We start from the raw sequence: 24,365 nt of genomic DNA, 5'->3' as shown, positions 1-24,365 counted from the left end.
TCATTATGCCAGGCAGTGGCCATGAGATGATTTTGCCCAACTGTTGACTAATATAGTGTGGGTGAGGTTGAGATATAGTGTTTAGTACATTAGGTGTATTAAATGTATTTTTGACTGAACATATTTAAGCTGAATTTATTGAGATATGACCCCATCATAAGTCAAAGAATATCTGTAGCTGTTCTATATCACCCTCACCTTTTTTGAAATTATTATTATATTTTTTATTTCAAAGATGAAGGAAGAGAGAGAAAGAGAGGAACAAATAGAAAGATCAATAAGGAGAGAGTATCATTGATCAGCTGCCTTCTGCACACCACTGGGGATCAAACTGTGGCTTTCTCATTCATAAGTCATAGGCCACTGAATCATTCTGGTCAGTCTCACCCTCATCCTTTCACTGAAGTTCATTACTGGCAACTGGAGACCACTGGCTTGCTCCTCACTTCCCAGTCTATGATCACAATTGCCTCTGCCTCGAGCTGCTTTCATTTATTCCCAGGATTGCCAATGATATGCAGGATTCTATTGTAGTAATAAATCAAATCTGAAATCTTGGAGGTTGGGACACAACAGATGTCAATTTCTTTCTTCTTTTTTTCAATATATATTTTTATTGATTTCAGAGAGGAAGGAAGAGGGAAAGAGAGGGGGGGGGACAAAACATAAATGATGAGAGAGAATAATTGATTGGCTGCCTTCTGCATGGCCCCTACTGGGATGTCAAGCCTGCAACCAGGGCATGTGACCTTGACCAGAATTGAACCCAGGACCCTTCAGTCCACAGGCTGATACTCTATCTGTTGAGCCCAACTGGCCAGGGCCAGATATTAATTTCTTACTTAGGACATAAAGTAGATCAGGGTGGGGCTTCACTTTATACATCAGGGCCTCAGACTAACAGGCTCCCTGTCTTAAAGCCTCATGACTGGATCACAGCCTCCAGGGTCACCACTGTACAAAGGACCTGGAAGGTCACACAACAGAACTTAAGAGTGACACAGTTCATTTCAGCTCACCCCTGGAATTAGTTGTGTGACCCTGCCCAACTACAAGGGGCTGGAAATGTGGGGGGTTATTCAGTGAGCAGTAAATATCCTGAACACAGAAATAGGTGTGGGTTTTATTTAAGCATCTAATATGTGCCAGGTTTTCTAAGGGCTCTGGAAACACAAAGGAATTCCTGACTTCCTGAAGCTCATAGAGTCCAGTGGAGGAAACAAAATCTAAGAATGTAATTATGGAAGCAGCTCTATAATTACATCTGTGCTAAGTACCTTGATGGAGGAGTGGTAAAAGTCTATCCAAGGGCAGCCTAGCATGTTTGGATTGGTTGGGAAATGTCTGTCATGAGGACTGGCCATTTGAGAGGAGGCCTGAAGGATGAGTAGATTTTAATGAAATGGGAGGAGCATTCCCAGTAGAGGGAACAGAATTAGCAGAGTCCTGGACATAGGGAGGAGCTTGACTCTGCAAATGAACTGGAAGACAGACAACCTTAACTGTAGGATGGGTGAGGTGGTCGGGGGCAGACCATGCAAGGTTTACATGGCTGTGGTGAGGAGTTTGGTATTCGTAACACTTGCCATTTGGAACTGTTGAAAGAATTAAATGAGCTCCATTATTCTTTCAAGGAATGCTGAGTTTCTGCTCTTGGCAGGCAGTGTTTCAGGTACTAGGGACATAGTAGTGAACAAGACAGACAAACATCTCTGCTCTCATGGAGCTGGCATTCTACAAGAAAAACAAATAGCCCTAACCATTTGGTTCAGTGGATAGAGCGTCAGTCTGTGGACTGAAAGGTCCCAGGTTCGATTCTGGTCAAGGGCATGTACCTTGGTTGCGGGCACATCCCCAGTGGGAGGTGTGCAGGAGGAAGCTGACCAATTTTCTAACTCTCTGTCCTCCCTTTCTCTCTGTAAAAAAATCAATACAATTTATTTAAAAAAAGAAAAATAATTAAGGCCACCTTACTTGGTAAGAAACTATGACCATCCTACCTGATTTGGCTCAGTGGATAGAACGTTGGCCTGCGGACTGAAGGGTTCTGGGTTTGATTATCAGTCAGGACACATGCCTGGATTGTGAACTCGATCCCCAGTGTGGGGCATGCAGGAGGCAGCCGATCAGTGATTCTCTCTCATCATGTTTCTGTCTCCCTTTCCCTTACTCTCTAAATCAATAAAAATATTTTTAAAAACACTTAAGACCAATAAATAGAGTAATTTAAGAGAGCATATAGTTTGGCTGCTGTGGGCTTAACCATAACAGAAAACCCCATTTGAATTGGCTTAAACCATCAGGAAACCAACTCCAAGTATAAGGGTTATTTGGGCCTCTTTCTAGGCTGGTAACATAACAGCTCAACAATGGCATCAAGATCCCAGTGTTATGCTGCTAACAACTCTGCTGTCTGTGAAACTTATTGCCTTCACCTTAAAGCAGGTCCTTTCCACGGTCAAAAGGGGGAAGTTGGTATCACTGCAGGAAGTTTTAGATAGGAACAGAAGTTTTTCAAACTTTGTATACCTCAAGGATCTGCTAGCCCAACCTTGTGGGCAACGAATTATATAGCCAGTGGGAGGACAGGAAGGAGGCAGTCACCATAGTCTAGATGGGAGAGCAGGGAGGACAAGACCAGGCCAGGGAAAGTGGGGGGTTGTGGAAGGGCCATTAGAAGATAGATTGACAGGGCTTGCTAAGAGCATGGCTGCTTGAAAGAAGGAACACTCAGCACACATACACAGATGTCCACTATGTACTATATCTTCTGCTTGTAAAAGTCACGGGCACATTTGCATTTTACAGGCTCTGAGAAATCTTACAGAAAAGAAACCTGCTTCTTTGACTATAGAATCATTTATTTTTTATTTTTTAAAACACGCTTACTAATATGTTCTGTAGACAATTTTGAAAAATGTTGCTTTGATACCTATTCTCATTGTTGCTGCATAGTAGTCACATGGGAGCTTTAAGAAATTCCCAGGCCTGGGTACCACCCAATTCATTAGACTCATTGAGGGTAGAACCAGGTGCATGCTGTTTTTTTTAAAGCTCTCCAGATGTTTCCAGGGTGGGGCAAAGAATGAGGACTGCTACTTTATCATGTCTCTTGGGTGAGTTGCCCATTATAAAGCTCCCATTGTTTGCTTGCATATCTGATTATCCAAGTCATACTTGGTTGTTGTTTAAAAAAAAAAAAAAAAAAAGTTAGCGCAGCTGGTGTGGCTCAGTGATTGAGCATCGATCTAGGAACCAGGAGGTCAGTTTGATTCCAGTCAGGGCACATGCCTGGATTGCAGGCTCAATCTCCAGTAGGGAGAATGCCAGGGCCAGCCAATCAGGGATTCTCTCTCCTTTCTACTAACAGCTCTACTATCTGTGATACTTACTGCCTTCACCTTAAAGCATTTAAGGTGATGTTTCTATCTATCCCTTCCTCTCTCTGAAATCCTATCTAATAAAGAGTGAATATGCAAATTGACCCTCATGCCATAACAAAAATGGCTGTGCCCACAGTTGAGGCAGGGATTCCATAACACTAGATGGCTACCCCCACAGTGGAGGCCAAGTTCCCATAATGAGTCTTAACAAGCAATCAGCAGCTATCTGAAGCTGCATGGCGCTGGGCCGGGCAGGGGACCTGAGGCTGTGCACCTGCCTGGTGGGGCTTGACAGAGGACCTCAGGCTGGGGGACCTCAGGCTGTGCCCCCCACTGCAGGACTTGACAGGGGACCTCAAGGCATGCCTGCTGCCACGGCCCGGGCTGCAGGGCCTCAGGCCACACACCCTGCCCCAGTGCCAGGCAGGGGGACCTGAGGCTGCGCCCCCCATCTGGCGGGGCTTGATGGGGCCGTGCCACCAGGCCAGAGACCTCAAGGTGCACCCCCTGGCCCAGGCTGGAAGACCTCAGGCCGTGCCCCCCACCTGGTGGGGCTTGATGGGGATGGGGCTGGCTGGGTCTGGATCTAGCCCAATGGGGCCAGCTGGGTCTGTGATTTCAAGGCACAGGTGGGTGGGCAGGGACTTGATTCTGGTCCCCATGGCATGCCCCAGACTCTGACAGGAGGAAGATTTTCATATACATTTTACTAATTTTTTTTCATCTCTGACACTTCTATTATAGAGAAAGGGCAAATAGCAATATTAAAATATTTTCTCTAATTAATTCCCTTTTAATATGCATGAATTTCAAATTTCGTGCACCGGGTCACTAGTGTATATATATTATCCTACCTAATAACCGAAGGACTTGTATACATGCATATAAGTACAACCAATGGACACAAAACTCTGGGGATGGAGGGTAAGTATGGGGGGGGCAATGTTAAAATATGTACACAGATAATAATTTAATCAAATAAAGGGGGGAAAAATTTTAAAAAATAAAAAAATAAAAAAATAAAATAAAAGAGTAATATGCAAATTAATCAGTACTCTGCTCAAGACACGCCCACTAGCCAATCAGAGCGAGTATGCAAATTAACCCCAACCAAGATGGCTGCAGCCACAGAGAGCAATTGAGAGGCTTTGGTTTCCCCAGCAACGGAATCCAAGCTTTCTGCCTGCCCTAGCTGCCCTAGGCCTCCACTCAAGGATACAAAGTTTCAATTAAAGAAGATAAATCCCAAGAAAAATGGCAGCAGCCACAGAGATGGAGAGAGCAGGCTAGGGTTGCCCTCGGCAACAGAGGAAGCAAAGCTTTCCACATGACCTAGCTGGCCTCAAGGCTACAAAGTTCAATTATAGAAGATACATAAAACTAAACAGAAATGACGGCAGCCAGAGTGAGCAGTGGGCTTGACTCCACTTCAGGCTACAAAGTTTCAATTGTAGAAGGTAAATAAATTCCAGATACCAGGGCCTCTGCTTGGGTTGTCAGGGGGCATGGCTGACCTGCAAACCACCACAAGCCCCTCTCCCAGGCCACTCCACACCCCAAGGGAACCCTCAACCTGATCTAGAACACCCTTCAGGGCAAACCAGCTGGCCCCCATCCATGCACCAGGACTCTATCCTATCTAATAAATAAGTAATATGCAGATTGACCATCACTCCAACACACAAGATGGCTGCCCCCATGTGGTTAAAGATTCTGCCCCCATGTGGACACAAGATGGCCACCACAAGATGGCCAGCAGGGGAGGGCAGTTGGGAGTCACCAGGCCTGCAAGGGAGGGCAGTTGGAGGCGATCAACCCTGTAGGGTAGGGCAGTTAGGAGAGGCCAGGCAAACAGAGAAGGGAAGTTGGGGGCAAACAGGCTTGCAGGGGAGCAGTTAGACATCAATCAGGCTGGCATGGGAGTGGTTAGGGGGTGATCAGCCTAGCAGACAGAAGCGGTTAGGGGCAATCAGGAAGGCAGGCAGGCAAGCAGTTGGGAGCCAGCAGTCCTGGGTTGTGAGAGGGATGTCCAGCTGCCCATTTAGACCCGATCCTACTGGGCAGTTTAACATCCCTCAAGGGGTCCCAGATTGGAGAGGGTGCAAGCTGGGCTGAGGGACACCCCACACCTCGTGCATGAATTTCGTGCACCAGGTCTCTAGTATCTAATAAAGAGGGAATATGCAAATTGTGTGTGCCTGCAGACTGAAGGGTCCTAGGTTTGACTGTCTACACTGGAAGATCTGTTGCGCAGGAGACACCCTTATGTGGCCTGAGACACATGTCAGTTTACTTTCTTCCCGTGGCACATATATTTGTTGTTGCTGTTAAGGATATTTTCCCCGTTGATCTTTAGAGAGTGGAAGGGAAGGGGAGAGATAGAAAGAGAGAAACATAGATATGAGACAGACATCAACTGCTTGCCTCCTGCACAGCCCCCAAACCAGTCCTGGGGATCAAGCCTGCAAATCAAGGAACTGCTCTTTACCAGACTGGAACTTGAAACTCTTCAGTTTGTGGGCTAACACTCTATCTGCTGAGCCAAACCAGCTAGGTCAATAAAAATATTTTTTTATAAAATGACCTGTGTTGTAATCACTGTCCCTTTCTACCTCTCTGAGTGTGGCCAAGGCACATGCCTTAGTTTCCTCATTTATAAAATAGAGTAGTTGTGGAGATTCAGGGATTTAACAGATCCACAATCCTAGGTGGAACATGATCCAAACAAACAGATTATCTTCACTGCAGAAATATCCGTGTGCAGATACTTCCCCAGACCTGCCAGAGTATAGGCTGTATATTGCCTTTCTAGAATCCTAATTGTCCAGCCCTAGCCAGTTTGGCTCAGTGGGTCCTGGGTTCGATTCCAGTCAAAGGCCCCTCTCCAGCCCCAGTACGGGTGAGTGCAGGAGGCAAACAACTGATGTGTTTCTCTCAGATCGATATTTCTCTCTGTCTTTCCTTCTCCCTAAAAATCAATGGGAGAATATCCTCAGGTGAGGATTAACAACAACAAAGAAATTAAATAAAATAAGCCTCATGCGAAAAAGATACATACTGTGTTTCCCCAAAAATAAGACCTACTTACAGGTTTCCTTCTGAGTGAAATGTAAGGCATCCCCCAAAAATAAGTCCTTCCCCCCCAGGCTAAACATGAGAGATTTGGTCCACTGATTCTGAAAGAAATGGAGTCACAAGAAATTCACCAGGAAATTCAGGAATTGGATTGTTATGATGATGTTCCAGAAGATGATGACATGATTGTCATTGAATAAATGAGTAAATTCTTGATACTGAGGATTCACAGTTTGTCTGATTTGTGTTGACAACTACCGTACTACCGTACCGTATACAGGTAATAAATTTCCTTTATTTTCATTTAACAATAAATGTTTATCATATTTTTCTTCATGGAAAAATAAGACATCCCCTGAAAATAAGACCTATCGCATCTTTGGGAGCAAAATTTATATAAGACACTGTCTTATTTTCGAGGAAACAGGATGGATAGATAGATAGGTAGATAGATAAGGACTTAATATCCAACATTTATAAAGAATTCATACAACTCAAGACGAAAATAAATAAAAAATAAAACAACCCAATTTAAAAATGGGCAAAGGACCTGAATAGACACTTCCAAAGAATACATACAGATAGCCAATGTACATATGAAAAGATGCTCCAGGTCACTAATATCAGAGAAATGCAGATTAAAACCCCATGAAATATAACCTCATACCTGTCAGAATGGCTACCTTCAATAAACCAAAAATTAGTGTTGGTGAGGAAGTGGAGACAAGGGAATCCTTGTGCACTGTTGGTGGGAATGCAGTCTGCTGCAGCCACTTTGGAAAGGCTGCATTTTTGTTTGTTTTGTTGTTTGTAAATCCTCCCCCAAGGGTATGTTTTCATTGTTTTTTTTTGTTGTTTTTTTTTTTTTTTTTTTTTTTTTTTTTTTTTTGAGAGAAGAAGAAGAAAGAGAAACATTGATGTGAGAGAGAAGCATCGATTTGTTGACTGTTGTACACAACCCCAGCTAGGGATCGAACAGCATCTATATGTGCTCTGACCAGAAATCGAACCCTCAACCTTTTGGTGTATGAGATGACACTCCAACAAAGTAAGCCACCAAGGCAGGGCAAAGGTTGCATTCTTTACATGTGTTAATTTTTTTTCTTCTCAACAGTTCTGTGAGATGGACCCTTCTGTTCATATTCTATAGATGAAGCAACTCAAGTCGTATCACTGGTCCAACGTCATAGGGCTAAATCCAGGCAGGTTCCTGTGACCTCCCAGTAGTCTCACTCGGGCCTTCGCCTTGATTTTGATGGTGTGATGATGCCCTCTGGCCACTGTGGCCTCCTCACGGAGGTCCTTGTGTGCCATTTCAGACAGCCCAGCTGCAGTCAGATCTTTGGGTAGCTCAGATCCAGAGAGCCCAGCTTTGATTCAGGAACAGAGCCACCGTAGGAGGGCCAGGCTGGGCTTCCTTGCCCTAGCTCTCATCCTCAGCTCCAGCCAGCTGGAAATTAACCTCCTGCCATCGTCAGGAGAATTAGAACATAGGAAAACTGCCTGCAGTTTCTTGTGATGAATGAGAGAAATGAAGTAACCTCCTGTGGAAGGTTTCCTGCGTTCTTGTGTGCAAAGGATACTTCAAGTGACTGTTTCTGTGGATCACATGTGAAGGGCTGTAAACATCCTCCATGCATTGGGATTCGTCATCCCTTCCTATTTCAGATGCCCCATTTCCCTCCTGCAGAGATTCTTCCCTTGTTAAACATTTGAAAATGGCTGCCTAGTTTATTGGTCAGTTAGGATTCTTTTAGTTGCAAGCAACATAATGCTAACATCATCTGGCCAAATGGCAAAGACATTTGGTATATCTTAGATTGTAGAAGTGGGTGGGCATCAGGTGGGGTAGATTCAGCAGCTCAAATGTCTGTCATCAGGGACTCAAGTTTTCAGGTTTTCAACTTGAGCTTCGTCCTGGGGCCTATGTGTTTTCAGGCTGGGGCAGTAGGTTTACAGTTGTGAGTACATAAAACAATTTTGTCTTTATTATTTCCTAAAGGCCCGGTGCAGGGATTCATGCACCAGTGGGGCCCCTTGGCCTGGCCTGCAGGGATCAGGCCAATACCTGCTCTCTGACATCCCCTGAGAGGTCCCAGATTGCGAGAGGGCGGTTCTCGGGTGACATACCCTGGAATTTGGCTCCCTCCTGGGTGTGTTACCTGAAAACTGCAGCTGCCAAATCACCACAGCTCAGAGCTCCTGCATTGAACATCTGCCCCCTGGTGGTCAGTGCGCCTCATAGCTACCAGTCAGATGGTTGCTTAGGCATATATATATATATATATATATATATATATATAGAGAGAGAGAGAGAGAGAGAGAGAGAGAGAGAGAGAGAGAGAGAGAGGGAGAGAGAGAGGGAGAGAGAGCGCAAGCGCCATTGCACAAAGAGATTCATGCAATAAGCCTTCCTTCCCCTGGCTTCTAGCACATGTTTTCTTCCGGCACCTGGGACCCAGGCCTTTGCTCCGGCCAGAGTCTGCCATCTTTGTCTTTGCTGCAGACTCCGGGGTCTGCAGTCTTGTCTTCGCTGTGGCTCTCCACTCCTATAGATCCCTTAACACCCCCCCCTCCCCCCATAGCAGTTGTCCTGCCCTGCCTGGCCACTCTGCACCGCCATCTTTGGCCTTTTAATTTGCATTAGATTGGCTGTGGTTGGCTGTGGGCATAGTGGAGGTACAGTCATTTTACTTGTTTGTCTATTATTAGGTAAGATTGTATTGTTTTTCCTATGAGAAACTGTAAGCAGACTTTTGCCCACCCTGTATTTGCCTCTTGGTCCCAAGATGGCTACCAGTGGCAATCAGGGCCACTGGCTTTCTTGTCTACAAACATCAGGAGAGAGAAAAAACAGCTCTATTTCTTATGGTTATAAATACTTCCCTGTAGTCTGTGATTGATCCAGTTTAGGTCATGTGCTTTCCTTACCAGGCCAATAAGATCCCCAGAATAGTGCCTTGGAGTCCACTTGTCAGGGAAGAGGGAAGTGAGTATTGAGTAGACAACCAAATGCCTGCTCCATCTGGAAAAGGCCTCCAAATTCAGTTCCTAACTGAGGCTCACTAAGTTAGCAATAGATTGTGTCAGGCACAACACATGTGGCACTTTAGGACAAAGAAGTGTGGCTTCCTTTTGAAGAAGTGTAGTGATTTAGCAGGAATGGCACCAAGTATTAGACTGGTTAGGTCAGAATGAACCTGGGTTCAGCAACCTCGGTACTTGAGTTCTAGCTAGGAAAGAATTCAGAGCCAAGACTCAAACTAAAAGAGAACATTTATTTGGAAAAATCACAGATAGAAGAAATAATATGTAGAAGAAATGGGTTGAGGAAACAAGTTATAGAGGTAAAGGAAGAGCCCTTGGAGCTTAGAAGTGAGGAAGGTAAAGGTAACATGCTTGGGGGATTGGGGAAGGGAAGATGAAAGGGAAAAGTACAGGCATGCTCCTGGGAGGCAGAGCATGCTGGGTCCTCCATCCTAAGGGTTTTAAGGGTAGAGATTTTAAAGGAGTTCCTTTTCGGATTTAGGATTCCACTGATTGATTGGTCAAAGCAGGGGGTCATTATCCAATGCAGCTGGTCTAAAGTCAGCCTTGAGATCACTTGTCTGGTTTTGCTGCTTTTCTGGGCCTGGAGCTGAAATATAACTGAGAGCTAGATGTTATCTCTAGGGAGGATAAGTCAAGGTGTCTAAACTGCATGTCTGCGATATTCTAGGAGAGGAACAGTCACCCCGGGGACAGCGTCCCACCCTACAATTGACCTTTGCTAGGTACCTAGGGCTTTCTGTCCTGGTGACCTGTACCAGGGCTCTCCATCTTTCTCTGCTTGTGTCTAGCTAACTGCCTACCACATGCCTGGTTTCTGCCTTCTGCCTCTTTTCCCACCCTCATGTAAACCCACAAATCAAGACAAGTAGAGTCTGGTTCCCACTTATTGGCTGTTGTTGGAAACAATTGTGTGTCACCTCCCTTGTCACTGGGAACGTAATTTTTTCCTCCTTCATCCTCTATTCACATATCCTCTGTATTATTTTCCTTCTTCCATTCCCTCTCTCACTCTGAGCTGTCTGGTATGTCTGTAGCTATGTACATATCCTTGCAAAATATATATATTGAAGTTTGAGTAAAGTGTCTGTTTCCAGAAATTATTTTGGGCTTCATTTATCATTATTTTTCTTCTGGTTTTCACCAAATAGCATGTTTTTTAGATGAAACACATTGCTCGTGTGCTCCATTGTGTTGCATCTGTCCTCTGAATAATCATATGTGATGTGCATCCATCACTCCTCATGTTTCTGGTTCCCTGATGTTGGGCGTTCAAGTCACCCCCAGCTTCATTCCATCCAGACAGCACTCAATGAGTACTCATATATCTATGTCCTGAAGCCCTAAGGTTTATATCCAGGGGTCACATTGTGGCAGGAGGCAGGTATTCTCTCTTCTCCACACACCCGCCCTTCCATGGGGAGGTTGCTCTTCATGAGGATGCTCTGGAGCATGCTCTCTCCAGAGTGCAGGAGATCCAGCTTTCCCATTGGCTCATCACCACTTGCTGTTATCCTGCTTCCTAATTTGTGTCATGTTGATGAAGTGGGGTCTGGATTTTAATACTCGAATTACTTGTCTGACCAAGCACATCTTCATGCCTCTTTCTGCACCTGCTACCCTGATTCAGGCTTCCCTTTCCAAGAGTAGCTCATTCAGCAGTGAATTAATGCCAGGGGACTTAGGATGTCATGAGGGGCAAATTCTGGAGTTGGTTGGTCTGTTTGAATCCTGATCCTGCTGTCATACCCAAGTTACTTAACCTCTCTGAGCATCAGAGCTTCCTTAAATAGAAAATGGGAATGATAATAGTATCTATATCTTAAGATATTTTGAGGATTTAATGGTATGTAAAGCATTTAGGACAATATTGAGCATATATGTGATAAGAAAATATCAGTTATTTATTATTACTATCATCATAATTATTGATGAGAGTTTTAAAGTTTCTAAAAATTCAAATATTTTATACTTTCTTTTCCTTTCATTCACATCAGTATATTAGGCTGTGATAGCATTTCTGGGTTCTTCCTGGTGGTTCCTTAAGAACTACAAAAGACAAGTTTCCCATCACACTTGATAGAAATACATTCATTTCCATGTGTGATTTCATTTTTAATTTTTTTAAATGTGATGTATGAGCCCTAGCTGGTTTGGCTCAGTGGATAGAGTGTCGGCCTGCAGATGAAAGGTTCTGGGTTTGGTTCCAGTCAAGGGCACATGCCCTCATTGTGGGCCTAATCCCCAGTAGGGGGTGTGAGGAGGCAGCCGATCGATGATTTTATGTCATCGATGTTTTTATCTCTCTATCTCTCTCCTTTCCTGTCTGAAATCAACAAAAATATTTATTTTTAAATGTGATGTATGAATTTTTAAAAATTTAATTATAAAAGTACTAGTGGCCCAGAGTACGAAATTCATACACATAGGGAGGGGGTTCCCTAAGCTCAGTCTGCACCCTCTCCCAATCTGGGACCACTGGCTTCTAACCGCTCACCTGCCTGCCTATCTGATCTCCCCTAACTGCCTTTGCCTGCCTGCCTGATTGCCCCTAACCACTCTGCCTGCCTGATCACTCCTCACCGCCTCTGCCTTGGCCCCTGCTGCTGTCGCTTTGTCTGGAAGGTTGTATTGCTGTCCAGTCTAATTAGCATATTATGCTTTTATTATTATATACACAAGGTAAAAAATTGAAAATCTTACTTCTTTCTCTACACCCACCCCAACCTCACTTTCCAGAGATAAAATAACAATTGTAAACAATTTGCTGTCTTGGTCACATTGATAAGAGTATGAACTCTGGACCCAGATGACCTGTGCACTTAAATTCTGGTTCTAGCATTTATTGGCTCTGTGACCTAGTGTAGTAGTTTGTATTACTGCCATACATAGCAAAGAACCACAGACTAGGTGATTTAAACAACAGAATTTATTTTCTCCATTTATGGAAGCTGAAAGTTCAAGGTCAAGGTGCTGATAGGGTGGGTTTCTTCTGAGGCCTCTCTCATTGGCTTGCAGGCACCACTTATTGCTGCCTCTTCATGTGGTCATCCTTCTGTGCTCACATGCTCACAGGTATCTCTCTATGTCAAGGACACTAGTCAGCCTGGCCCACGTTGAGTGTCAACTCACGAACCCAGGAGGTCACAGTTTGATTCTGGTCATGGACATGCCTGAGTTGCAATCTCAATTCCCAGTAGCAGGCATGCAGAAGGCAGCCAATCAATGATTCTCTCTTAGCATTGATATTTCTTTCTTTCTTTTTTTTTTAACATATTTTTATTGATTTCAAGAAGAAGAGAGAGGAAGAGATAGAAATATCAATGATGAGAGAGGATCATTGATTGGCTGCCTCCTGCACACACCCCACTGGGGATTGAGCCCACAACCAGGGCACGTGCCCTTACCGGAATCGAACCCAGAACCCTTCAGTCTGCAGGCTATATCCACTGAGCCAAATTGGTTAGGGATTATTATTGATATTTCTATCTCTTTCTCCCTCTTCCTTCTCTCTCTTAAGGACACTAGTCAGATTGGATTAGAGTATACCCTAATGGTCTATTTTTTATTTAATTACTTCTTTAAAGGCCTAATCTCCAAATACAGTCACATTTTGAGGTATTGGAGGTTAGGACTTCAACATGTGAGTTTGACATTTCTGACCCTCAGTTTTCGGATCTGTAAAATGGAGACAGTAACTGTATCTACTTGTAGGGTTTCCTGAATATCTTACCTAATAATAGACAAACATGTAAAATGACTATATCTCTCCTATGCCCACAGCCAATCAGTGAGTACGCAAATTAGAAGGCCGAAGATGGCCAACCAGGCACAGAGTGGCCAGACAGGGCAGGATGCCTGCTATGAAAGAGCGGGCAGGGGGGCCAAGAGATATACAGGAGCGGAGTGCCACAGTGAAGACAAAGATGGCAGACTCTAGTCCTCTATCCAGAGCGAAGGCCTGGGTCCCTGGTGCTGGAAGCCAAGGGAAGGAAGGCCTATATGGCATGAATCTTTTCATGCAACGGGCCTCTAGTATCATATATAACATGCAAAGTGCTGGCCCATGATAAGTACGATATTTATATTTGTAGATATTGTCATTATTTCTGTTTACCAGACTTTTTCCTCTGGATATCACTTTTTTTTTTTTTTAAATGTGACACAATAATATTGTTTCTCCACAGCTTTGTTTTGTCATTTATGAATGTCTCTTGGGTATTTTACCTTGTCGGCATGTTAGATGTGTTTTCATTTTTTTTAATGTTACCTGAGGTTGCATTATAAGGATGTATCAAAATGCATTTCATTGGTTCTTTCATAATGCACTTTCTGGTTGTCTTCATTTTCTTCTAGCTCAAGCAGTGGGGAGCATTGTCCAGGCAGCTTTGGATTCTTGGGCCAGCACTTCTATTAATTTTCTAATCACATGGATATACATGGTTTTAATTTAATTAACTTACCACTTGCCTTCAAAGAAGGTTCTACACATTTATATCCCCACTAAAAGAATAGAGACCTATTTTCTCATACACATTAGTTTTGTTTTAATAATGGAAAATTTCAAACATTTACAGAAGTAGAAAGAAGAGCATACAGGGCCCATAGGCACATGCCTGTCATCAGATTCCACAGGTTTTAGCACATGGCCAAACTTGCTTTATACATCCCCCTGCCATTAAATTATTTTAAAGCAAATCTCAAATATGATATAATTTTGTTTGGATTTTAAACACCACACCCACAATGTGCCTGCATGTAATGGAAGACAAGACAATGTGTCCATAAAACACTCCTTGGCTTGTGTAGTGCTTTTCGCTTTCCAAATGCATCTTCTCCCTTTATTTTTAGATAGATTTGGCGAGGGGGATGGGCACGGAGAGAAAGAAACATTGATTTGTCCCACTTGTTTATGCATTCATTGATTGATTCTTGTATGTGCTTTGACCTGGGATCAAACCCCAACCTTGACGTAGCAAGATGACACTCTAACCTATTAAGCTATCCAACCAGGGCTCCCTTCATTTTTAGGTACCCCTAAAAAGGAAAATAGTGAACTCTATTTTCCTTACATCTGTAAGGAAAATAGAGTCCACTCTTGAGTGAGGAAGGAACAAAGAAACCAAACGGTCAAGGAGGCAACCAGTACTATAGGGACACAAGGGGTGGGGGGTGATATGACCAGTGCCCAGGGCATTGTTGGGGAGGAGGGGCAGAGAAGCATCCCCTACCCTACTCAAGATGCTGTTCAAGGTGGAGAAAGAAAGGGAGGACCACCCTGGCTTCTTTTTCACCATCTCTACCTTTCAGGCCTTTGCCACTGTCCCCATTGATTGAACTTAACCAGTAATCCTGGGAAATGTAGTTCCTTATGGGTCAGGGCAGCACAGGCAGAGGACAGAAACTAGGCAGCCAGCCAAGACAGTGGTACCACTCTTATAGGAAGCTTTCCCTTCCTCCTAGCAGACTTCTCAGCTGGAAAAATGTGTCTGGCTTTTTTAGCCTGATATTAACAGGTAGGCAAATAGAAAGGGGCAGAATGTCACAAGAGTATTTGCTCTGGCTTAAGAAGTAAGCTCTGCCTTCCACTCAAGCTTGGCCCCAGGCATCTCTCTTCATGCCATGGACATTTGTACATTTATTCATGCAATAAGTATGAACTTTAGAGTCAGTCTGCAATATTTGAACCCAGGTTTGCCATTTACCAACAATGTGACCTTCGACAAGTTACTTCATTCTGTGGCTTACTTTCCTCGTGTGTAAAATGGGGTTATAGTAGTACCTTTCTCAAAAGATTGCTGTGTGGATCAAGTGAGTTAATATACCTAAAGTGCTCAGAACAGTTTCTGGGCATATAATATGTTAGTGTGATTTCATTCTCCCATTCATCAGATGTACTTGAGCAACTCTTGGAGGTCCAGCAGTCCTGTGGAGGCAGGTGTGTAGATGGGGTGCCTGCCCACAGGAACTGGTAGTGGTGGAGTAGGGGTGGCCAGGTAGATGCATGTATGTGAATGCCAGGTAGACACCCTTTCACACATTCAGCAGGAGAGGTCCTAAGGGCTTCCCAGAAGTGCCATGCCAGATGGAGGTAGGGCAATCAGGAAAGGTCTCACCCAGGAGGTGGCTTGGGAAGTAGGCCTAAGGAAGGGGAAGGAGTAGTATACAAAGAGCATGGCAGGCGCTCTGGTCAGTAGCTCAGTTGGTCAGAGTGTCGTCCCATATGTGAAGGTTGTGGGTTCAATCCCTGGTGAGGACACATACAAAAATCAACCAATGGCCGAAACCGGTTTGGCTCAGTGGATAGAGCGTCAGCCTGTGGACTGAAAGGTCCCAGGTTCAATTCCGGTCAAGGGCATGTACCTTGGTTGCGGGCACATCCCCAGTAGGGGGTGTGCAAGAGGCAGCTGATCGATGACTTTCTCCCATCAATGTTTCTAACTCTCAATCCCTCTCTCTTCCTCTCTGCAAAAAAAAAAAATCAATAAAATATATATTTTTTTAAATCAACCAATGAATGCCTGAATAAGTGAAACGACAAATTTTCTCCCTCCCTCCTTTCTCCTCCCTTTCTCTAAAACCAATGAATAAATCTTGAAGAAAAGAAAAAAGAACAAAGAGTTTGGCCTGGCAGTTCCTAGAGGGAGAGCGCAAGACCATGGCCGAGGCAGGAGGCAACTCTAGTTACTGAAAATTTGGGGATTAGTTAGGAATCCTGGGGAGTGTTTGACCTGTGAGTTATAGCTAGTTTGTGAAGAGAAAACACCTTTAAATCCAAGGGAATGGGTTTTTTTGTTTGTCTTTTTTAAATATATTTTTATTGATTTCAGAGAGGAAAGAAGGTGAGAGATAAAAACATCACTGATGAGAATCACTGATCAGCTGCCTCCTGCATGTCCTACACCAGGGATCAAGCCCACAACCAGGCATGTGCCCTGACCAGGAATCAAACTGTGACCTCCTGATTCATAGGTCAGTGCTCAACCACTGAGCAACACCAACCAGGCTGAATCCAATTGGTTGTTTTTTGTAGGTTTAAAAAAAAAAAAAAAAAAAGAAAGAAAGAAAAGAAAAAAGATCATCCTTTTGGTTATGCAGAGAGATCTTTGGAAGAGGAGCTTACAGCCTCTGTGATGGTAATAATGGATGCAATAGTTGAGCACTTATAGGACATCATGCCCTATGCTTTATCTTTCTTCCTCGTTGAACCCTCATAGCCTCCTGTGAAGCCATTGGTGATGGTCCCGTTTTCCAGAAGAGTTATTTGACCTTCCCAGGCATTGTCATTACTCCTTGAGGAGGGAGGTGCTGACCACCTGCCAAGAGCCCTGTGCTGTTGTAGGTAATTTAGAATGGGCAGCAAAAGTGTCGACATTTTGTGGAGTTCATGCTTCTGCTGTGGGGGATGGACAAGCAAACTTCTAATTGGAGAAGTGAATTAAAGCCAAGGTTTCTTCAAAACCAGTACTCTTAACTAAGGTTCAAGGTGCTGTTTTGAAGTAGTTAGGAACACAGGTTCACATTCCAGCTTTATCGCTTCCTGGCTGTATGTGACTGCAGGCTAGTGACCTCCTCTCTCAGAGCTTTAGTTTCCTTATCTTTAAATGAAAATCTGGGTACTACCTCTTGTTAGTTAAGATTGTACTCTTCTACCAGTAACAGAAAACTAGTAAACTGAGGCTTAAAAAAAGATAACAGTTTCTCTTTTGTGTGTAGGAAGGAAAGGTGTGTGGGTAGACTGGGGCAGGGCCACTGTTAGGAGAGTGGGTTTCTTCTGACTCCTTGCCCTGCCATCATCAGCATATGGTTTTTCCAAGCTCAGGATCACAAGATGACTGCCACATCTACATTTCTAGAAGGAGAAAGGGTAGAAGGGACTGAGGCCAATATTTTTTCCATTGATTTTTTTTTTTTTTTTTTTTAGATAGTGGAAGGGACAGGAAGAGACAGGGAGAGAAACACTGATGTGAGAGAGACACACTGATTGGTTGCCTCTCACAAGCACCCTAACAGGGTAGGGCCAGGGATAGAGCCTGCAACCAAGGCAGGTGCCCTTGACCTGAATCCAACCTGGGACTCTTCAGTCTGAGGGCCGATGTTCTATCCACTGAGCCAAACAGGCTAGGGCAATGTCTTCTTATTGGAAAGTGTAGCTTTACCAGGATGCCCCTTCACACACACCCCCAGCCAATATTCACTTAATCTCTCATTGACCAGAATGGGACACATAATTATCATAGCTGCAAGGGATCCTGGGAAAACACACTTTTTGGTTGATTGTCCTCTCCCCAAATGGATTTGGACCTCTTTGAGAAAGAAGAGGAGAGCTGTGTGGCCTCAAATATGAAGCACTCAGCCTGGTATCCGGCATGGTAGCAGTCCGCAGAGAAAGGTGATAGTGTTCTCAGATTGAGAGGCAAAGTTCTTGTTGTCAAGGACTGCCACCAGTTTGTGTGTAGTTTCCTTATCTGCCCATTGGGAGTGATGTTCCTTGCCTTCAGATGTCCTGAGGAGCATTTGTGAGTCTGTGAAACTGAATGGCAAGGACTTTGAGATACATCCCAACCTGTAGGAAGCTGAGGCTGGCTTTTGTTTAGAAAATTGCCACATTTTCTTAACGTTGAATCCATCCCTACCAACTGACTGTCCACCCAAACACACTGTCCTGAAATGGCTCATTTTTTCATCTCTGTCACCCTGTAGTGAGAGAACAGGAGTAGTGATCTGTATCTCCGTGACCAGGTCTGACACAGCACTGGCCACCTGGTACTCAGTGGGGACTGAATTCTTTTAGGCTCCCCCTCTTATGAGGAACCCGCAAACCCCTGCATCAGCACCATTCCTGCCCCCATGTGGACAGCTATTATAGCTTCCAATGGGACCATCTACCTCTCATCGTGTTCATTATCCATGTGGCAGCCAGATCACGCACTGTCCTCCTGTATCTGCAGTGAAAGTCAGCTCCAGAATCCTAAACACTCGGGGTCTTTGTACCTGCTGTTCATTTGTCCTCCTCACCTACCATCACCCTTTCCTTGGCCACCTCTGCATTCTTCAGGGTTTAGCTTAGACACTGTCCCTTCATGAAGCCTTCCTTGACTACCCACTCTGCAGCACCCTGCTCCTTCCCTTTATCGATCCTTCCCTCCTGCTTTATTTTGGCATGTACTTGGTCAGTGCACTCAGACACATGTGTCTCCCCTTCTAGCCAGAGTGCAGAGAGGGCTCTTCTTCATCCACTGCTTCATTACATAGTAAGACCACAGGAAATGTTCATCTGCTACATGAAAATCAGTTAAGTAAATGAAGACTTACTGGTTTTTCCTTATTTTGAAAACACAGGCATTTTAAAGGTAATTAGAATAAATATAAAAAGGTATAAAGAAAATACATTTCCAAAAATGACTGGTAGTCCCAGCACCAAGAGATAACCTCAGATAACATTTTAGCATAATTTTTCTAGTCTTTTTTCTATGACTGCATCTGCGTGTATATAAATGTTTAATATCATAGGACATGCAGTAATTTCTTTAGCCATTGTCCTATTTTTGGACATTGAGGTTGACTTTGTGTGTGTGTGTGTGTGTGTGTGTGTGTGTGTGTGCTTTATGACCAATGCCATGGACTTTTTATTATTATTATTATTATTATTATTATTCATCTGTGTGATTTATTTGGGATCAATTCCCAGAAGTAGCATCACTGGTTCAGAGGATAAGAACATTTTAGAAAGCTACTGCCAGATTTCCTTTAGAAAGGTTCCAGCTGTGAACATTAAACAAAAAAAAAAAAAAAGTTTATGGTTCTGGGAGTGGCTGACTTCCTAGTGTCCTGGGCCCCCTGAGAGCCATTACCCTACTTCGTCTCCTGAGGACCAAGTGCCCACTTCCAGCCTGTCTTCCTCTGCCTTGGCCTTGGCCTGGGTACTCATCCTCCATGCAGTCCTGGGGCTGGATGTTTGATTGTAGTCTTGTGCAAATAGAGCTGCAAGCTCTCGCCGTCTGTCAGCCAGTCCATGGGCCCAAGAAGAGGCTTTGCACCCAGTCGAAGGTCAAAACTGGAGCCTCTGGTGTCATTGCAGGGGTATGGCTAGAATGCACTCCTATCAGCATCTGGCCCCTCAGTCCCTGTGCCCTGAAGCCCTCCTGAACTTTCAGGTGTGTGTGGATCCCTTCCCCTCTGTCCCCAGCTGTCAATGTGGTGAGTTGTCCAAAACTGCTGCTATGTGTAGCCTTGCTCTCCTTCCCTCCCCCTGGCCAGGAGGAAGTGCACATTTCTACAGCTTGCCCAGGTTGTTTGTGTGCAAACAGATGAAGTGGCCCTACCCTTCTGGGAAGTGGATACCTTTTCTAGGAGAAAAAGCGAATTTTGAGTCAGGGGAGCAAGAGTGACTGGTATGTGTGTGTTTATATACACTGCACACAAAGTCTTGAAACTAATCTTTAGGTCTTCAGAGAGGGTCTTAAATGTAAAATAGCTATGACTTTTAAAAAATATTTATTTTTATTGATTTCAGAGGGAAAATAAGAGGGGGAGAGAGAGAGAAAAAAAATCAATGATGAGAGAGAATCATTGATCTGATGTCTCCTGCATGCCATGTACTAGGGTGATTGAACCTGCAACCCTGACCAGGTATCCACCATGGGACCCTTCTGTCTGCAGACCAGCACTCTATTCATTGAGCCAAACCAGTTAGGGCAAGACTTTTAAATATATATATATGTATATGTGTGTGTGTGTATATATATATATATATATATATATATGTGTGTGTGTGTGTGTGTGTGTGTGTGTGTATATGTGTATATATATGTATATATATATATATGTATATATATCTTTTTCATAAAATTGTATATGTAATACAACAGTACAGTCTTAAAAAGAATTCACAAATGCAAAAGACTTTAAAACTGTTATTATGAAATGTAACGAAGGCTCTGAGAAGTGCGTAAAATGTAAATAGACAATTCAGCAAGCACTTATGTTAACCTGAGATCAGCAAGGAGATCCTGGCAGCATCCCAAAAGCTTCTCCCACCTTCTGGAGGCTCTGCTTCTTAGACTTCCATGGTCACCATTTCTTGCTTTTTGAAAGTTTGCTCACCCATGTGAACAACTCTGATTTGCCATGGTTCTGTTTTACCTAATTTTGAACTTCTATAAACAAATCATAACTCTACATGTTGTTCTGTGTCTGGCTTTTTGGCTCAAAGTCATGTCTGAGAGTCACATCCTGGTTTTGATGTCAGCACATTTCTGGTACTAAAGCTCATTTTAGCTGATATGCAGACAAGCTTTATGAATTTTTATATTTGTGCATTTTGTTTAATGAGTATTAGAAAAAATATGATTTCAGTCTAAGTATCATTAAGTCTTTAATGAGTCAGTTGGTGGAAAGGACCCTCTTGAGTCAAAAATAGTACAGGTGGTCTGTGATTGTGCCAAAGAGGAGACAAGTGACTGGGAAGTTTGGGAGCTTCAGGGTTCAGGACAGGAGCATTACACACATGCATACACTGCCACTCCCCTCCCTGGGGTGACCACTTGCAGCTGGAGGTCAGCCTTCCAGGTCTTCTGTTCTGCACTTAACATATGTAGATATAGATACTAGTAAATATAAAATAATTTGGAGTGTGGGTACTATTTTTAAGTACTTTTTTTTTTTTAATTGTAAAGAGAGAGTATGCCATTCTTCCTCATTACTTCTTGGGGTTTCTGAGCTATTTGGTTAAAGTAGCCAATTTCCTTATAAGATTCCACTACAGGGTGGAGTGATACTGGCAGTGGTGACTCCTGCCTGGAATATAAGAAATTAGGGGCCTGAATAATGCCACACATGAGTGATTCTTTTATTTAACAGATGGTTTGGTATCAGCCTCCCCATTTTATTTTATTATGTCAGTAATCTTGGCAATTCCGTAACTTCTCTCCTTTCCTGCACATGTTGGGAACTTGGAATCTGGAAAGGGGTTAACAGGGGGACCAGGCAGAGGCTTGGGATATCCTTAGTACTGAGTTAACACAGGATTGTGACTCAGGAGCCACAAATGTTCAGGGCTGTGCGTGCACAAGTGTGAGAGAGACACACAAACAGTGGGACATGGAGAGACTACGTAGAATAGGAACTCAGGTAGCAGAGATGCAAACATGGCACAGAGATGCAGAGAGATGGGGTAGAGATGTAGATAGAAAGAGACAGGGACACAGAAACATGAGACTATTTGGCTGTTTGGCTTGCTAATTGGTTGGTTAACAGGGTGGGTGGTTAGTTGATTATCTGCTTGAGTTGGCTGATTGGTTGCCTGGTTGGTTTTAGTTTTTCTTTTCATTTTGAAGCACTCAAAATACTTATGGAGGACTCACCCTGATCACAGTGCTGGTTTTGTTTGTTTGTTTGTTTGTTTGTTTTTAATATATTTTATTGATTTTTCACAGAGAGTTAGAGAGCTAGAAACATCGATGAGAGAGACATCGACCAGCTGCCTCCTGCACACCGCCCACCGGGTGTGCCCTTGACCAGTCGAACCTGGGACCTTCCAGTCCCCAGGCCGACGCTCTATCCACTGAGCCAAACCGATTTCGGCCACAGTGCTGTTTTGAATCTGGGAATAAAGCACTGAACAGTTGCTGCAGGCATTTGGTTGTTTCCTCACAGCTCCCCACTATGAGTGTAGCCACTTTGTCGTCGTTATTGTTTTTAAATGAAGATGTAAGAGGATTATCTCATGCTCCTCCAGTCGTCAGAGGAGGTGGCAGTGCTCTCTTTCTGGTACGAGTTGGGGCCCGGATTTGATCCTAGGCCATCTGACTCCAGAATGTGAGCCTGATTTTTGCCTTAAAATCACTCAGAGGTGGAGGGAAGACATTTATTGAGCCACTGTGTTCACAGCTCTGTCCCTGGGTTTTAGAGATGAAAGTGGTTATGAAGACCTGGCTTTGAACCCAACCTCTGCCTTTTCCCTCTCGGGGTGGTCTTGAATAGGTAACTTGCCACTCTGAGCCCCAGTGCTCCCTTCTGTGGAACTGTAGGACCTCCTGCCTAGGGATGCTACATGGATTGAGTAGGGCCAGGTGTGAGGCCAGTGTCATATGTAGCTTAGGGAATTTGCCCAGTGGAGCAGACCTGGGCTCCTGACTTCATATGTACCAGTCTTTGTTCTTATATAGAATGAGTGGTCACAGGGCAGACTCTGGGGTCAGCCAGACCCAGGTTCAGAGCTCAGCTCCTCCTCTCATTCTCTTTGTGACTTTGGGCAAATAATATCTCCTCTCAGAACCTTGGTTTCCTAATTTTGTTTTGTATAATAAGTACTCTGCACGGGGCCTGGCTCTTGGCAGCCCTGAATCAGGAGTCAGTTAGGGTGATTACTGATGGCAGCTGGGCACCAAACACCCAGGATAACACAGCCCAGCTATATGTGTCTAGCTCCCTCACTCCTCTCCCACCACAAGGAGCCTTCCTTTCCGCAGAGTTCCTAGTGGGCTTCACACACACACACACACACACACACACACTCCAAAGCTATTCCAGGTGAAAACAAGCAGAGCCAGAGATGCTCCTGGCTGGCTCCCTCAGAATGGGATGCAAAGAGCAGAACATGAACAGATGCTCTTTGACGAGGATTCCCTGGTTCTATTTAATCAGGATTGTCAAATATTGATTTAATCTCCGGGCCCAACAGATGTGATCATAGCAGGTTTCAGTGGCAATTAGCCAGGATTAGTTTGCAAGTCAGGCTCCATGTTGACAAACCATTTTCTAAAGGTGTCTTCGCCTGGCCACAAGCGTGAACCCTGTGGGGGAACATGTAAATATTTAACCACCAGTCCATCCTGACGGCAGCAGCCATGAAAACAGACAGAAGGTTGCCTCACACAGTGATTGGGAGTACTCGTGGTTCCAGGCAGCGGCATCTACCAAAATGTTTCAGTATTGAAATAAATGGCATGGCCACACCATACATATGGCTTGGCAGTGGGCTGGCTAGAACCAGTGAGACCCCCTAGAATGTCAGGCCTCCTGGAACAATGGTTGTGCCCTTGATGAAGTCTCCCCAGAAGGGCTTCCCCAGAGGCCCTCATTTGACCTTTTAGGTTCCTCGTCCGGCTCTGTCACATCATTCCCACTGCACAAGCATGGCTGCACTCCTGCAGCTCCTGGGTGGGCCCATTCTTCAGGAAACATCCTTTTGTGATTTTGTATTTCAAAGTCTCATTCGAAGTAAGTGGGACTGCACCCAGAATTAGAAAAAGAAGCTCTCAATTCACATGTGCTTTCGGGGAGATAACAACCCCATAATCTAATCCATCCAACCCCACAGGGTCTTGGAGGGGACACCTCCCCATGGCCCTGGCTCTGGGCTACCAGGATAGGGTGATGACTGATGTTAGCTGGGTAACAGCTCCCCCATTTGCCACCTGACTTCTGATCCCAGAGGACCCAGGGTTCACTCCAGGGAGCATTTGGTACCATTTGTTTGCTTGAGATTTCTTTTTATTGGGTCTAGTAATAATTAATGTCGTTTTTAAACATTCGTTTAAAATCTTGCTTGGTGTTGACTTGTATTGACATAACCTTCAAACACGTGGTATCTACAGAACGTGTGAAGTGCAATTAACAAGTTTTGCTTGAAAAAGTTTGTGTTTGGTTTGGTTTTTGTTGCAAAACTAGGGCTAAGAAGATGGCGGATGAAGAGCATATTCGGCACTGCATGCTTTACGAGTTCCAATTAGGAAGAAAAGCAAGTGAGGCTGCAAAAAACATCTGTAGTGCTCTTGGTCAAGATGCAGTTAGCGCCAGAAAATGCCAGCGTTGGTTTGAGAAATTTCGCGAGGGAAATTTTTCGTTAGATGACAA

At 44.2% G+C, this 24,365-nt stretch overlaps 1 protein-coding gene across 8 annotated transcripts in view; it reads left to right on the top strand.

Annotated features, from left to right (window-relative positions):
* SIPA1L3 (signal induced proliferation associated 1 like 3) overlaps window positions 1–24,365 on the top strand; it is a 353,179-nt gene that overhangs the window by 172,387 nt on the left and 156,427 nt on the right. Inside the window, exon 1 of one of the 8 annotated variants that reach the window (XM_036408261.1) lies at window positions 20,103–20,112. The exons of the other annotated variants lie outside the window; for them this stretch is intronic. The gene's annotated coding sequence lies outside the window, so the exon portion shown is untranslated. Of the gene's footprint in view, window positions 1–20,102; window positions 20,113–24,365 lie in introns of those variants that run through there. 8 annotated transcript variants of the gene reach the window in all.

This window comes from Pipistrellus kuhlii, unplaced genomic scaffold (genome assembly GCF_014108245.1).
Source record: "Pipistrellus kuhlii isolate mPipKuh1 unplaced genomic scaffold, mPipKuh1.p scaffold_m20_p_38, whole genome shotgun sequence".
Classification (NCBI taxonomy): domain Eukaryota; kingdom Metazoa; phylum Chordata; class Mammalia; order Chiroptera; family Vespertilionidae; genus Pipistrellus; species Pipistrellus kuhlii.
Note: the sequence above shows the minus strand (reverse complement) of the source record. Positions and strands in the feature narration are given on the sequence as shown.